Source organism: Moschus berezovskii, chromosome 7 (assembly GCF_049115385.1).
Source record: "Moschus berezovskii isolate FMDL1 chromosome 7, NW_MosBer_1.0, whole genome shotgun sequence".
In the NCBI taxonomy this organism is placed as follows: domain Eukaryota; kingdom Metazoa; phylum Chordata; class Mammalia; order Artiodactyla; family Moschidae; genus Moschus; species Moschus berezovskii.
This window is the reverse complement of record NC_142466.1, coordinates 28,122,877-28,138,582: the sequence shown is the minus strand read 5'-3', so window position 1 is coordinate 28,138,582 and position 15,706 is coordinate 28,122,877.

The window sequence follows — 15,706 nt, the reverse complement described above, 5'->3', positions numbered from 1 at the left end:
GTACTACATGCTTTCATATAAGGGACTTGAGCATCTGTGGATTTTGGTCTCTGCAAGGGATCCTGGAAGTAATCCCTTGCAGATACCAAGGGATGACTATGCTTATTTTTATAGCTATTCTAGCTTTCTTTTATTGGTGTTAGCACAGTGTATCTTTCTTCATCTTTTTACTCTTTATCTATATTTATCTTTATATTTAAAGTGGATTTCTTTTTTAAAATTAATTAATTTTTGGTCACACCACACAGCTTGTGGAATCTTAGTTCCCTGACCAGGATTTGAACCCATGCCCCCTGCAGTGGAAACATAGAGTCTTAACCACTCTACTACCAGGAAGTCCCTAAGGTGGATTTCTTGTAGAGAATATATGATTGGCTCTTGTGTTTTGATCCAATATTATAATCTGTCTTTTTGTGGGGTGTATTTAGACCATTGACATTTAAAGTGATTTACTGATGTAGTTGGATTAATATCTGCCATATTTGTTACTGTTTTCTATGTATGACTCTTGTTTTTATTTTCTGTTTTATCTTGTACCAGTTTTGGCCTTTTTTGGTTTTAATTAAACGTTTTATGATTCCATTTTCTTTCCTTCCTAAGCACAGGCATTTAACTTTTTAAAGAACTTTAAAAGACGGCTTCCATAGTTTGCAATATACATTTATAATTAATCCAAGTCACTTTCAAGTAATAGTATACCACTTCAGGGTATTCCGGATACCTTCTAATAACACAATATTCCTAATTCCTCCTTCTTTTTAACCGTGAATCATTGCTGTCATTCATTTCACTTATATATAGGCTCTAATAGTCAGATACATGGCTGCTATGATTATTTTGAACAAATTATTACCTGTTAGATCAATTAAATATAAAAAAATTATAAACATTCCCTCAATATTTATTTGAAAAAGTCATTAGTTCTCTTTCTCTTTTGAGAGATAATTTTGTAAGATAAAGAGTTCTGGTTTTTTGTTTTAACACTGTAAATATTTCACTCTACTTTCTTCTTGCTTGCTTGCATGCTTTCTGAGAGTTTGGGTATTATCCTTATCTTTGCTCTTCTGCATGCAAGGTGTCTTTTTCCTTTGACTTTTTTCAAGATGTTTTCTTTATCTTTGATTTTCTGCAGTTGAATATGATGTGTAAGTGTAGGATTGTTTTTGTTTTTGCATTTTTGGGGAGATTTTTGATGTTTTTGCTGTTTTGGCTTTTGTCCTTTTTGGTGTTTTCTAAGCCTCTGGGATCTGTGGTTTAGTCTCTGATGTTAATTTAGGGGAATTCTCAGTCATAACTGCTTCAAACATTTCTTCTCTTCTTTCTCCCTCTCTTTTTTCTTATGTTCCCCTTACACATGTTACACCCTTAGTTGTTTTTCCACAGTTTGGATATTCAGTTCCTTTTTTTGGGTCTTTTTTACCCTTGTTGATTTATAGTTTCTATTGTCCTATTTCAAACTCAGAGTCTTTCCTCAGTCATGTCCAGTCTACAAATAAACCTATCAGAGACATTCTTCCTTTCTTTTACAGTTGTTTTGACCTCTTGCATTTCTTTTTTACTTTTTCAATTTCCATTTCTCTCTTTATATTTCCTATCTGTTCTTGCATGCTGTCTACTTAGAGTACTTAGCATATTAATTATAGTTAATTATAGCTAACTTAAATTAAAATTAAGATTTCAATTCCTAGTCTGATAATCCCAATGTTCCTGCCATATGTACATCTGGTTCTGATGCTTACTCTATTTCTTCAAACTATGTTTTTGCCCTTTAGTATGCTTTGTCATTTTGTGTTGTTTTTGAAAGTCAGACATAATGCATTAGAAAGAAGGAGTTATAGTAAATAGGCCTTTTGTAATTTGGTGGTAATATGTGGGAAGAATGGAAAGGTTTTATAGTCCTATAAAATTAGGCCTCTGTCTTTGTGTTGTGATCTTCACAGGTGCTTTTCCTCCCTGCCCTACTCGGGTGAGACAGAATAGCTAAATGATCCTGGAGTGTGTATTTCTCTTATCCTAGGTTGATATTCTCTTATCAGGTCTCATATCAGGTTACACTATGATGTTACCCCAATAGTTTAGGTTCTGCTAAAACAATTTCTCTTGCTGTTCAAACCTTGTTAAGAATAAAATGCTCTGATGTATTTCAATATGGTTACTTCTGCCTCCTACTGCTGGCAGCATTAGGGAATTTTCCCGATAGTTGCTGTTGAGAACCTGGTGGAGCTCCTGGCAGTAGAACTCACAAAAGTGTTGGGCCCTTCTGGTGTTTTTAACTCATACTTATCCATGTTGAGCCTCCCATAGTTTTTCAGTTACAATTCAGGGTTTTCGACACTGTAGTTCTTCCAGGGAAGGTTCTGTTTCATGGGTTTCTGCTCCAGTAAGTTGTGATTCTCTGCTTCTACCTGTCTATCTCTTTAGTTTGAGGGGAAGCTGTTTACCCCACAATCTCGTTTCTCTAATGAACCTAAGAAAAGTTGTTGGATTTTTAGTTTGTTTAGCTTTTTATTTGTTAGGGTGGAAGGATGACCTCCAACCTCTTTAACAGAATGGAATCTAGAAGCATCCAAACGTTTATATAATTAAATGTAGATTTTTCACATTTAATGCCCTTCTTTGGCCACCTCATGCGACGAGTTGACTCACTGGAAAAGAGTCTGATGTTGGGAAAGGTTGGGGGCGGGAGGAGAAGGGGACGACCAAGAATGAGATGGCTGGATGGCATCACTGACTCTGTGGACATGAGTTTGAGTGAACTCCGGGAGTTGGTGATGGACAGGGAGGCCTGGCATGCTGTGATTCATGGGGTCACGGAGAGTCGGACACGACTGAGCGACTGAACTGAACTGAACTGAACTGAATGGTGCTGATATTTCTAGCTTTACCAGACTTTTCTTATTTTAGAGAATATGACAAAGAATTCCCTGTGTTCCATATAGAGGGAATAGTGTGACTAGCATTGTTTGTGTAATTAAGCCAACTCATATTTTCTGGATGTATCAGGCATGATTCTAGGTATTTTGATAAATATATTATCTCATTTAATATCTACGTAACTCTCCATTTTTACATGAGAAAGACATCCATAGAGGGAAGTTGTGCTATTGTTTTTTATTAAGTTTTCTACTGGTGGATGACAGTCAGCTGTGAACTTGGTCTTTTTGACTTATGGTATTCTCAAATATAATCATCCTCATCTGAGTAGTCTTTCTTTCTTGTTTGTTAAAATAGTCAGTTTTCTTTGACTTTCCAGAGGTAAAAGGATTATCCTGACAACATTTAAGTATACTGAAAAGAAAAAGAAGATTGTCACAAAATTCCAACATCTTTTAATGATTTTTAGAATGAGGAATTATAAGACTACAAAAAATAAGAAATAAATATTATTTCTCTAAAACTATGATATTAATGGTTGAGCACCTTGAGACACAACTATCAATATTATTCTACACTCATTCATCCCTAACTAATCTACCTACTCTGCCTCTATTTATTATCCTTAATTACTGAAGGATAAGTTACTATATTTTTGTTTTAAATTGATATTCCTTCTGTTCTGTATATCTAGTATGGATGCTTAGAGATTATAGACTAAAGATAGTTTTAGTCTGAGGAGATTAGCAAGAACTGAGAAGAAAAGTTGGAAAGAGAATGTAATCTTCAGTTTTTCAGAAATTATATACCAATTTCAATTAAAGTTTGAAAATATAATGTATTAATAGATATTAGAAAAATTTTGATAAATATATTTTTATTATGCGACAGTATATAAATATAGGTTTATACTAGGCAGATGCACTTTTCCAGACCAAACATAAGTAATTTTGAAATTGACAGGTTGTAATTATAAAAAAAAATCACTCAGTAAATCTATAAAATAGTAATAGTTAAAAGTCAGTTAGTTCAGTTCAGTTGCTCAGTCATGTCCGACTCTTTGAGACTTCATGAACCACATACCAGGCCTCCCTTTCCACCACCAACTCCCAGCATTTACCCAAACTCATGTCCATTGAGTTGGTGATGCCATCCAACCATCTCATCCTCTGTCGTCCCCTTCTCCTCCTGCCCTCAATTTTTCCCGCCATCAGCATCTTTTCAAGTGAGTCAGCTCTTTGCAGCAGATGGCCAAAGTATTGGAGTTTCAGCTTCAACATCAGTCCTTCCAATGAACACCCAGGACTGATCTCCTTTAGGATGGACTGGATGGATCTCCTTGCAGTCCAAGGGACTCTCAAGAGTCTTCTCCAACACCACAGCACAAAAGCATCAGTTCTTCGGCACTCAGCTTTCTGTATAGTCCAACTCTCACATCCATACATGACTACTGGAAAAACCATAGCCTTGACTAGATGGACCTTTGTTGACAAAGTAATGTTTCTGCTTTTTAATATGTTATCTAGGTTGGTCATAACTTTCCTTCCAAGGAGTAAGCCTCTTTTAATTTCATGGCTGCAATCACCATCTGCAGTGATTTGGAGCCCCCCAAAATAAAGTCAGCCACTGTTTCCACTGTTTCCCTATCTATTTGCCATGAAATGATGGGTCCGGATGCCATGATCTTAGTTTTCTGAATGTTGAGCTTTAAGTTAATAGAGGCTACTGTCCCTTATACTGCAAGGAGATCCAACCAGTCCATTCTAAAGGAGATCAATCCTGGATGTTCATTGGAGGGACTGATGCTAAAGCTGAAACTCCAATACTTTGGCCACCTCATGCGACGAGTTGACTTACTGGAAAAGACTCTGATGCTGGGAAAGGTTGGGGGCGGGAGGAGAAGGGGACGACGGAGAATGAGATGGCTGGATGGCATCAACGACTCTGTGGACATGAGTTTGAGTGTACTCCGGGAGTTGGTGATGGACAGGGAGGCCTGGCGTGCTGTGATTCATGGGGTCGCGGAGAGTCGGACACGATTGAGCGACTGAACTGAACTGAACTGCTATTTTATCCTGGTATTACTACTATTCCTATTGAATTTATGAGAATTAAATATAATTGTTGTAAAGCAAAAGATTTAGGTAGCCAGCATAATTCTGTTTTTATAATGTCTATCACACTTTGTTGAAATCTCCATGAGTTCTGAGGAGTCTAATTCAGAAGACTTTGCTTAAGGGAGATTCTTTTGATACTTATAATCTGATGGTTGAGAGTCTAGAGACTCAAAATAGGAACATTTTTCTTGTCCTAGACTTTGTCCTAAGCTGTGAACTAGAAATTGTGCATTTCTAGCATTAATATGATTTCACTACATATATGTTGATACATGGGTCACCTTAAGTTGCTTTCCTTCCATAATAACCTTAAATGAGCAAGGAGGTATAATAGAAAGAGAAGGAACTTTGGTATAAGGCAAATCTGGATTTATATATCAACTTTCTACATTTGATCTGTTATTTCAAAATAGCAGGCATGATAACTATCTCACAGGAATGTTATGGCTATTAAATGAGATGCTATTACTAAACTACCTAGCATGGTTATTGGCACAAAATAAAAATTGAATAAATTAATGGAAATTTATATAAAAATTAAGGCAGCCATCTTAAGCAGAGTGAAAATTTAAAGAGCATGTAAAGAAATAAAACAGTTTGAGAAAAACAGTATCAAACATTTTGACTTTAAAAACAGTGCTTGAAATACTCATTGCCAAACTCATAGGAGAAAAAGCTTGCTTTAATCTAGAGTATAAAAAGAGCAAGTTCAGGGTCGATGCATGTTACAGGATGCTTGGGGCTGGTATGCGGGGATGACCCAGAGGGAGGATAAGGGGAGGAGGGAGGTGGGAGCGGGGTTCGGGAGGGGGAACTCATGTACACCTGGGGCGGATTCATGTCAATGTATGGCAAAACCAACCAATATAATATTGTAAAATAATTAGCCTCCAATAAAAAAAAATAAATTGAAACAAACAAACAAATAAAAAGAACTAGTCTCAGGGAGGGCAAAGTTTCTGCCTATATCCCTGAGTCTTAGTCCAAATTTTGGCACATATGTTAAATGTGAATAAACTCTTAGGGGTTAGAAAGGAAAAACAGCTGCATTATAAAAAATAGTTATTATATGTTTGTTAATTGTGGGAAAATTTTATAAATAATTTTGACAAACAATAATGGGATCAATTCTAAGACTATACCTCTTGCCCATAGAGCAATGTTACAAGCTTTCCCACTTAACACATTTAGATGTGATTTACAAAACATCTTCAGACAGTTGTATCCTTGGGATACAACAGTCAGCTCTCCCCTTATGAGATAACTTTCTTCAAGGAATAGTACCCCCAAAGTGTTTATACTGAAGTCAGATTCTGCCCAGGCCTCTCCCAATCAATGACTATTATCAGACCATTTCTGATTGAAGGATTCCTATAACCAGCAGGCTTTTCTATGGGGTCTCTACTGGCCTAACAGAAACATTCTCAGACTTACACTACAGTCTAAGGCTTTTCCTATGATCTTCCTTCCCCTTCTCTGTTTGCAGGTGTCATACATCATGGTCACTTTTGTAGTGAAATGAAGTGTTCTACATAGTCCCCTAAAATGATCTCATTTGCCCATGAGACTTGTCATACCTTGGTCCCTTTTAGGCCTTTTCTATTTCTCTAAAACATGTTAACTGATTATCTATTCCATGATCAAGGCACTGAGACCAACAGAGGGAAACAAAACTACCCTGCTTCCCATTCTTTTGGGAAGGGGGATCGGATAATTATAATCAAACAATTGAACTATAACAGGCTTGTATGTGGAAAAGGAAGAGTTGAGGAATGAGTAAATAAGATGAGAAGAAACAGAGAAGTAGGAGAAAAAATAGAAAGTTGTGGTTTTATGGAAGTCAAGAGAAGGGAATTTTAAGTACATGGAACTATGCTGATCAATCCTGGGTGTTCATTGGAAGGACTGATGCTGAAGATGAAACTCCAATACTTTGGACACCTCATGCAGAGTTGACTCACTGGAAAAGACTCTGATGCTGGGAGGGATTGGGGGCGGGAGGAGAAAGGGATGACAGAGAATGAGATGGCTGGATGGCATCACCGACTCGATGGCCATGAGTTTGAGTGAACTCCGGGAGTTGGTGATGGACAGGGAGGCCTGGCGTGCTGTGATTCATGGGGTCTCAAAGAGTCGGACACGACTGAGTGACTGAACTGAACTGAACTGAACTATGCTGAATATTGCTGAGAGGTGGAGGAGGAAACGACAACCCACTCCAGTATTCTTGCCTGGAGATTCCCGTGGACAGAGAAGCCTGGCCGACTACAGTCCGTTGGGTTGCAAAGAGTCAGACATGACTGAGCAGTAGAAACATATTTGTATTGTCCCCACTTAGTTGTTAGTGGTCTTCCCAGGTGGCGCTGGTGGTAAAGAACCTGTCTGCCAATGCAGGAGACATAAGAGATGTGGGTTCAGTCCCTGGGTAGAGAAGATCCCCTGGAGGAGGGCATGGCAACCCACTCCAATATTCTTGCCTGAAGAATCCCATGGACAGAGAGCCTGGAGGGCGATAGTCCATAGGGTAGCAAAGAGTAGGACACGACTGAAGTAACTTAGCACACACACATGCACTTAGTTGTTAAACATTTCTCAATTCAGTGAAAATTTTGAAGATGCTGTAAGAAGAAAATGATTTCAGGAATATGAATTATCATTATTGAATCAAAATGGCTTGGAGGTATTACTTTTTTTGGCCTTATTTTTTCATCCTGTTATAGGGCACTGTTTTTGTTAAAACATGAATATAGATACTATGAATTGTAATCTATTAATAGAGAAAGCTAATCAAAGTCACTTTGAACTCTTAAGATTCTATAGTTCTGCATTCTTCCCCCCCACAGTAGACTCTAGAGACTTCAGAGACTTGGTTTTAGTTTTGTAGATTTGCTTTATGAATCAGGAGGTTTTACACCGATATCAGCATAGAACCATAGAATTTTAAACTTGTAAGAGACTAGTAATACTTTATGATGATCAGTCTAAAAGGGGGCTTGAAATGCTATGTAAAATTGTGTTTACATGTGCATATGTTTAGATTCTCATAGATTTTACCTGATTCTTAAAGTAACTGCAGGGGGAAAAAGCATCTAAAACTACATTTTATAGAGGAGAAAAATCAGTACCTTGGGAACCAAGACCTTTCCCTAAATCACACAAAACTTTAGTGGGAGCAATTTGTATTATGATGTTCATTTCATTCTGAAGTCCATAAACTCAAACCAGACATATTAAGACTTTTTTTAAAAAATTCTTTAAAGTCATTTGTCAGGCTCAGTGTTTCTGCTGCATGACTCTACTGTACTATTTAGGTGCTTTGGCAGAGTTTTAATTTTTTTAATGAGAAAAGTTCAAAAAGTAAAGGGAGATATCTTTGCCTTACTGGTAAAAATAAAGAAAGGCTATTAAACTGAAGTTTATCAAATTAGATGTTGAGAGGAAAGGCATTTTGCATGGCACTGAACCAAGCTAACATTATCAGCACAACCTGAGAAGTGGACTATGTCCATTCTTTCTCTCTTTTTCTATTTCAGAAGTGAATAGACATCTTGATAGGGCCCAGCTGCTATTTCCATTGACTTAATGAGTTTCTTAGTGCACCCCATTGTGACTCAGTATTAAAGAAACATATGGCACATTTAACTCTTAACTATGGATTTGACTTTTTAATTGTGTATTTTCCACCTTTGACTCTGTAGATTCTTTAAGAAATCATGTGCATATATATATTATATATATATATATATGTGATTATATAAACATTCCAGTTGTGCTATTCAAATGAGTATATGGATGAAATAGCTTTTTCTTCCTAAATGTTGTCAATAACTGTATGTTCTAGAAGAAAAAACCTAAAAAACAACATAAAACCCCTTATTTTAAAGCAATTGTGAATGTTTAAGACTTTTTGTAAAAGTAACAAAAATATAGAAAAAAGTACAACAAAAAGATTTAAATCAGTAACTTGATCAACTAGGCAGAATATCCTGAAATAATTGCACTAATGTCCTATTTAAACATGGGCATTCTTTTAAAGATATTGGGTCAATAAAAAATGTCTTAAGAATAGAACTGCAATCAGTGTGGGATTCAGGAAAATGGGAGGATAACATGAATAAATAGATAGGTTTATTTATTTTTATTCTTGCATTGATTTTCTTGAATCTCACTTGATAATGAATCTCAAGTTATACATCTTCACATAAATCTTAATACACCATTATAGATGACTAATTAGAGTAGAGTTCAACATGAGAATTAAGTCATTCCCTCAGGCCACCTGAAAAAGCCCAATGTTAACTGCATTATGGCAGTGGGTTTTGATGTGCAGCTATTATTTTCCAAGCTTTGACTTTGAAGACATTGATCAAAAACTGCCACCTCCTACCATGTACAATAGCCCTGTCATTAGGCCTGACAACAGCTCATAACAACCACCTTATGCTCACAAAGAAATGAATTTCAAAACTAAAAGATGTGAATGGCTAGGAGCCAAGGAGGAACTGATTTACTGAATTTACCTCTTATTTAGAATCCTTATTGTGAATGGAAACCATTTTCTTACTCACACAGCTTTTTAATTGGGATACTTCTAATGAAAGCTCTAGAAGACAGACTCTGGCACACAAAGATAGGAAGAAAAAAAAAGCCAACATGTATAACACCTTTCACAGTTAATTTCATCATATTTTATAACAGTAATGAACAAAAAACTATTTTCTAGATCCTGTGGCAATTCCTCATGAAGAAAAGGATATTTGAGGAAATGACTTACATTTCTTATTTGTGTTCAATCAGTGGAATATAGTAGAAACTAATTTGTTAAAATGTATCTTTTAAAAAAAGTTAACTATTTTTCTTTCCAAAAGGGCATATATCAACTTCTCTTTATCAATTTTTATTTTATGAAACGTTTAAATTTTTTCCCTAATAGTGAATGGTAAGGTCTCATAGTAGTTATCTTAAGGGGAAAAGGCCTCCTTTGAACTGAATATCAGGTCTTGACAGGAGTTAAAATTTAGTATCTAATCTGACTTTAGTGGTGCTTGAGAATGAAAGGAAAACATGTTTTAAATTTCTAACGGTATAAATAAATAGCAAGATTTTTTTCTTGATTTCGTCTTATTGTTATTTACATGGTAAGATGTGAGAAAGAAAGTGGAGAGTGATAAAAATTCCATCATCAAACTTTGCTAAAAGAAGATTTGTAAACTACAGAATTTTGAATTTCTCTCTTTTTAATTTCATACCCTCTTTTTTAACTAGGACTGTTATTAAATGAAAGATATAGTTTCAAGATTGCTCATGTTGTAGTCAATAAGTACCTCTTCTGAGTAACTGTATCATGAAAAACTGTACTTAATAGATTGCTTTGTGAGTCTTTGTTATAGTGGGAATTTGCTTAACTTCTGCGGAAAAGCGTGAATGTAAAGGAGTCTGAACATTAGAGTATTTTGAGGACGTATACTTTTTAAACCTATATTTTTTTTCATTTGTAAAACCAGGATAATATAATTGACCTCAATAAGTTGATTATGAGAATTAAATGACATAATATGTATAAAGCCTATGTATAGTATATGACACAAAATTACCAGCTCTTAAAGGGTAGCTATAATAAGGACAGAGAGGTTCTTCATATACTGAAGATCCTTTAAGGTAATAGCATTCTATGAAGAATTTTATTCATTAATGACTTGGTTTAATTAATTTACCTAGGATGCAATTTTTAATTCAACTTCTTATTAAAATGCTTTACCATTTAATATATGCTATTCATTCTGTTATGATCTTTAGCAGCCATGTAAAGGGCTTTCACATGCTTTCTGGGTGATACAGTCAGTCTTTAAACTGACTGTTTAAGACTGAATGATGAAATGTTTCCATGTACATTAATTTATAATGGTGGATTCTATTCAGTGTAAAACAAGTCACAAAACTGATCTCAATGCCCGAGCATGAATTTCCTTTAAATATCCTGTGAGTTAAAAAGCAAAACAAGAGTTTCATAAGTTCTCAGCCCTATTTACACAGTAGACTTATATTGACTAGAATAAACTAAATAAAGAACATAGTTTTGAACAACTGCTTATGCAATTAACCACAAGGGCACCAAGGTTTCTACTTATAGTCTTTAAGTCAATAGCACTCCTTTATAAAGAATTGCTTAAATCAGCTAGTTCACAAAAGGCTGTGTAATTTATTTAAAGAACCATCAGGGTATGTTATAATGATTGGAACTTTTGCCATGTTTGGCTTCAGTTCCCCTCAGTCATACTCAACAAGAGATCTGCAAAATGGTGATTATCTTTCTATGAACTGAAACCTTGTAGAATTATTTTCCTAATGGAACTCTGGGTTATCATTGTTATTACAGGAGAAAGTGGCATCAATTACCTAGTCTGAAAAAACACTCCCTTTAAAAGAAAAAAAAAATATATGGGATAATGATAAGATAATCTTCATATTAGAATTCAAATTCATTTTTCAAAAAAAGTTAGTAGTATAAGTCAAAAGTTTAATATCCACAACCTTTAATTCTGTACTTTTATTTATAGGGATTTAAAGAGATAATTTATAATATAAAAAACATTTTAAAGTTCACATACTCATACCTTTCTTATTTAAAACAAGGAGGAAGTGAAAAAATTATAAATATCCTTTATTAGAAGAATTGTTATTATTGTATGACTAAATAATGGAAATTATGACTGCTAGAGCTCACAAAAGCTATGGAAATTGTATCACAATGTTAAATTAAAAGTGTTACATATACAGTAAATATTATCATAACCTTTTTAAATCTTAAAAAAGATTATAAGCAAATGCTTGTAATTGATGTTAATTCATCACATTCATAAGCAATTACGTGTTCTTAGACCTAAACATTTTAAAAAATGCTGGAATACTGTTACAGTGGGCATGAAAATATAACTATAGAGTTTCATAAGATTTTTTCTTTAAGAAAAAAGTCATAAATACTTTATTTAATATTAAACAAAAGTACAGAAAACACAGTAAACTGTAAATGATACTTGAAATCACACTCCATTTTGTATAAACACCATGGAGCTAAAACCAAAAAAGATTATTATTTAGTGCACTGGAAATAGTTCTCAAAAATTTCAGAATAGGAAGGAAAAGTAATGTGATATAAGTTCTTGTTCAGCCAACCGACAAATAAGTCTGTGGCATCCAGTCTTTATTTTCCAAGATGTATTGAGTGTTTACTATGCTGAGGGGATTTAGAAACGGATATAGAAAAAAAAATAGATACTTCTCTGTCCCCTGCCTTTGTTAGTTTCTTGATTTCTTGATTCCACGTAAGCATCCTTAACTGGTATGAAAAGGGTCATAAAGCAATAAGAGAAAATATGTTCTACTCACTTTTATAGTCCTTGTCCATTTGATAGTGAGGGAACAATGTGTATTATCTTCAACTGGATTCTTGCTATCTTAAGCAAGGGATCAGAGATGACATCCTCCAAGGAAGTCCTATTTCCTAAGCTGTACAATGCTGTAGTGGGTTACAGCTCTAGGGTAATGAATTATCTCTATCCAGCTCGAGGGTAGTCTCAGTTCAGTTCAGTTGTTCAGTCGTGTCCTACTCTTTGCGACCCCATGAATCACAGCACGCCAGGCCTCCCTGTCCATCACCAACTCCCGGAGTTCACTCAAACTCATGTCCAACGAGTCGGTGATGCCATCCAGCCATCTCATTCTCGGTCGTCCCCTTCTCCTCCTGCCCCTACTCTCAGAAGGGAGCATTTGCTGATAGATATTGGTTTTGGGGGGAGTGACAATTTTTGGCCAATGATGTATATCACCAAATACGTTCATCTTTTCTCCAATACTCCAGGCAAGACTGAGTCCGAGAAGAGGCCTCTTTCTTCCCATACTTGGGATGCCTACCCATTTGCTGGGCCATAGTCTAAGGGCTGAAATTTGTCACTCTAACAAACTGTAGCCTCTCATTCCTGGTAACACTCAATTGATTTTTGAGAAACCCCAGAGAAAGAGAAGAGCAGTTCAAACTTCCCCTCATCACCTACAAAAAATGACATTAGCATACCAATATGGACATCCCTGGTGGCTTAGATGGTAAAGCGCCTGCCTACAATGTGGGAGACCTGGGTTCAATTCCTGGGTTGGGAAGATCTCCCGGAGAAGGAAATGGTAACCCACTCCAGTGTTCTTGCCTGGAAAATCCCATGGACGGAGGAACCTGGTAGGATACAGTCCATGGGGTCGCAAAGAGTCGGACATGACTGAGCGACTTCACTGTCAGTTTCTTTCATGCCTCTCGGAGGGCTTCCCGGGTGGCAATAATGGTAAAGAACCTTCCTGCCAATGCTGGAGACACAAAAGACATGGGTTCAATCCCTGAGTCAGGAAGATCCCTGGAGCAGGAAATGGCACCACACACTCCAGTATTCTTGCCTGGAAAATTCCATGGACAGAGCAACCTGGAAAGCTATAGTCCATGGGGTTGCAAAGAGTTGGACGCAACTGAGCACATAGCACACATGACTCTGGGAGCACACATTACTCTGGAGTAATTGGGCTACATAAGGTGTGTTCACATGTATCCTGAAGCATGGAGTGAATTGGATATGTTTATGCACAAAAGAATAAGCAATTTAAAAACCTTTCCTTCCAAATCCATAGTCTTCTTGCCAGAACCTTCTAGGCAAACTAAGCAAATCCTCTTTTACTTTCCTTTACTGCCAGTTAGCACAAGATACTTTATAAAGACAAGAGATGCTTTGACTGAGGGCTTAGTGGGGGTAGTAATGAGGTTCCTCAGAGACTAAGAACATTAATGAAAAATAACTTCAGGCTAGAATTGACAGATGAAGTGACCCATAGACTTGGAAATATCCTTGTATATGACAATGTTTTGAGTTGCCAATGGGAAAAGTGAAGCTGACTGGGTTAGTCCTAAGATCTTATAACTTAGTTACTACCAGAGCCAGGTCTGCTTTTACAGTTGCTGATTCACACTTTCACTCCTCTGTGCTGAGTAGTTGGTATGGTGAACCAACAAAAAATGGCAGCTGACTATAAGAGTTTAGAGTGAATGAGAAATTGGAATAAAAATCAATAATAATTAAAAAAGGAGATGCATAGATGTTTTCGAGTTTGGGAGAAATTCTGTTTATTAGCTTCCCTTCCTTCTGACATGCCACTATGTTTCCTATTTATTAGTCATTTTTCTTTTACTTTATTTAGAATAAATTTGTAAATGACGTATCTGTGATACTTGTATACAGTTTAATTAAAAATAAGTTTTATTTTTCTCATCACCTTTTTACTTGGTGAAACTGTTGCCACTGCTAAATTGTAGCTGTTAACATCTTCTTAATGATTTATAAGAATAGTTACAGTATTAAGTTGCTGTTACATGCAGTAAAAAGCAGGGGAGGGGAACGAATATATAATTTAAGAGAGAGTACAAAGTACTATTATGAGAGAAGAAATTCAGGCTTTCCAGTGTATTTGAGAAGAAATACAGCTTTTAAAATCACTGCTTTAGCTTTGGGTGATAAGATTAGGATTGTTTTGTTCAGAATGCTATTTTATTCCATTCTTCTTCCAAAAGTATCAAGGAGTTTTATTTTTTATAACAGCTTTATAAGAGTATAATTGATATACAATAAGCTGCACATATTTATTATACACAAATGGTGTTTTGATGTATGTTTACACAAGTAAAGTCATTACCACAATTGAAATAATTAACATATTTATTATCTCCAAAAGTTTTCTTTTGATCCTTTGTAATCCCTAATGTCCATCTTTCACTGCTCCTCCACAACCCATTTCCAGAAACTGCTGATGTGCTTAATGTGACTATAAATATCAAGGATTTTATATAAATCATATCATGTAGTATACACTCATTTTTGTATTTCTCTAAGAATAATTATTTTTAGATTCATTCATGTCATAGCATATATCAATGTACTTTAGTTTGTCCCATTATATGATTATACCAACTATTGATAAACATTAGGGTTTTTCCAATTTGCGTCTATACAAATAAAGCTAATATGAATTTTTTTAAATGAACATTTGCTTAATTTCTCTTGAATTGATACCTAGGATTGGAATGTAATGACTGGATCATATGATATGAGCATGTTCAACTTTTTAAGAAATTGTCAACTGGTCTGAAAAGTGATTATACTATTTTACATTTCCATAAGCAGTGTTTGAAAGTTCTAGTTATCCACATTCTAATCAATACTTGATATGGTCAATCTTTCAAATTTTAGCCATTCTAATAGATGTGTAATGGTACTTCATGGTAAGTTTAATATGGATTTTCTTAGTGACTAATTGTGTCCAACATCTTTTGTTGTGCTTATTTGCCACCCATATATTTTCTCCAGTGACATGTTTGTTTGTTCAAATCACTTAAAATATTTTTTTCTTACTGTTTTGAAATTTCTTTATACATTCTGTATACATGTCCTTTAACAGATATATTACAACTATTTTCTCTCAGTTTCTTAATAGTGTCTCTTGAAGAAGAAATGTATTTAATTTTGATGAAGTAAAATTTATTGATTTATTCTTTCTATGAATCATATTTTTGGTCTTGTAAATAAGAAATCTTTGCATAACCAGGATCACTAAGGTGTTCTCCTGTGTTACATGATTTTATGACTTATATTTAGGTCTGTGATCCATTTTGAGTATATATTTATAAC